A 2488-nucleotide genomic window follows, 5' to 3' on the forward strand; every position below is an offset into this window, starting at 1 on the left:
ACTGCCTGCTGTCAGAAAAAAAAGATAGCAAAATGAAGTTATGGTCTCGAAAAATGAGGCTCAATAATGTAAAAAAATCGATTGCGAAAATTCAGCAGCCTAGCGCATACTGCCAAACTTCTCCGCACTGCTCTAATGCAACACAGTTAGAATGACAAGGTTAAGTTTAGGTCTAGAATAAATTCAGCAACACCGTAACAGAAAATCCACTGCAACGTAGGACGTACCGGCAGAAGCAATCGCATCACCGACCATGAATATCGCACAAAATATGCAATTTTTATAGCAACAAAATATTACACGCGCCATCGTTGTGCTAGAACGCTCAATTTCGCCTCGAGAAAAGATAACTTTTCGGAAAACACCCTCTTTTCAAATGCTTCTCTGCATTGTTGAAAAAACCGTAGTATGCTTGATAGCAATCTATACACTTTTTAATCAACCAAACATTTGCCCACTATGTGTGCTTCTGCTCTCTTGATACTGAGTAAAAACGAACTTGTGAATAATTCACAAAGAAACCAAATTGGGAGGACACTTAAGCGCCATTTTTGAGGGTATAATGCGGGAGTGTTAATCAGTATCGTCGCCGGCTCCTCTTGCCCACACAGGCCCGGACACGGCTTCCATACTGTGTGAAGGACCACAGAACGTACATCTAAAGCCCCGCTTTAACCAAGGTGCATGAACGTAGCTGCGTGGACTAGACGTAAAGCGTAAACTAGATGTGACTCACTACCCAAGCCTTGGGTTCCAATTCACGACTAAGTACCTATATTTCATTTTCAGAGCAATCACTTAACTTTATATGCTTGCATGTCGTAATGGAGTTTGAGCCATGTTGCGAGCTTCTAATCAAAAGTTTGCTAATGCTTTAATTTCCACCGCTCACCTTGCGACCAACCAGCACTCTCAATCAGACTGGCTGTTCGGCACACACTGGCGACAATGACTACGCAAGTTTCTCTGCTTACCGGCAATTTTAACGCTCAACGTTGAAACATCCAGCTCGTTATCTTCGAGACACACTGTCAGTAGGCTCAGTGGAACGGGGAGTCCACCTCTTTGGACTCATCTACTATCTGTCAGTAGGCTACCCCTGGTACAGCAGTGGAAGGGGGAGTCCACCTCTTTGGACTCATCTACAATCTGTCAGTAGGCTAGTTCGCGCCTCTGGTTTGCCATACGTTAGAATAAGTAAGGTTCGGGCACGTAATGCATCCTGGTTGCTAAACTGATAAGCTTATTTTATTCTGCACCCAGAGGAAAAAGTATAAAGAAGCACGTCCTGATGAAGACGAGTTGTGTTCGCCTGTTATCCACGATGCGTTAGTTGTAGATAGCGCCTTTTTGGCTGCCACCGCGAACGCCAGGGCCCGTCACGCGCAGCAATCTTCAAACAAAGAATTTAATCCGTTGACATCAACAAAAGGAACACTGCTTTCGAATGGTCTTTTTTTTATTTTTCGCGCCCTTCAAATGAGTGCGAAAAGAGGTACAGCCTTCGCAAAAAATAAGGCGCCTATACTGATTGGACCTAAAACGCACTGTGAGGCCTCTAGTGCATCTGTGGATGTCCTAAGTTTACGAAAGATGAAAAACAAAGTTGTTCTCACCATCTAGGGATCTAAAGCACTGACATTGCACAATGAGGCATGAAACGTGGCCCAGAAACACCATACTAGCGCTGAGAAGTTTCGATTAACGCTATACGTAATGCATACCTTGTTGTAAATGCTCCAACCGATTATTTTTCAAGCTTATTTTCAACTTCATTATTAAAATTTACCCCAATAAGCCAAGGTTTTAACCGTATCTAAGCAGCCTATACTATTTATTTTATTATGCGCATTAAAACAAGAAATAATGCGGACAGGGTAAAGCGACTTCCAGCAATGATTAGCCAGTTCCACTCGTGTCGAATACCGAAAACCTTGGTAACTTTCATTTGGGATGTCATTTATCAAAGGTAACCTTCATATATGCCTAGCTTTACATTTTCATCTCAGTATCAACCCAGGTACTTCAGTATGTTATACAGAAACGAAGAAAGCTACTACCTGTTCTGGCTAAACGATTTTTCCTCGCGCGTGATGAATATTCGCAGGTCACTCACAAGCTGCAATCACGACCTACTGCGGGCTTGGATTGAAGTACTGTGCGACAAAATATTTCCCCCAGTTTACGTCACCATTTCCACCGGTAGCTGGCTGTATTTGTCGGCAAAAAAGGACACATTTACACGCACGACATGCACGGCTATCTATGCACCACTCCTTTTGCGGGAAAGTCAGGAACAAGTGCGCACCTGCAGAAGGCAGGCTTCACAGCTGACGCGCATAGCTGTGTGGCGACGCGCAACTGTTTACAGGCATATTTGCACCAGAGAGTGAGCTCTGAAATACTTCTGTGCTTCCGCTGAAATCACAAGCGACGTAAAAACACCAGTGGTGTGCTTCACCCGCTTTTTTTTTTATACCACAAGGCG

Source organism: Amblyomma americanum, chromosome 2, assembly GCF_052857255.1.
Source record: "Amblyomma americanum isolate KBUSLIRL-KWMA chromosome 2, ASM5285725v1, whole genome shotgun sequence".
NCBI lineage: Eukaryota > Metazoa > Arthropoda > Arachnida > Ixodida > Ixodidae > Amblyomma > Amblyomma americanum.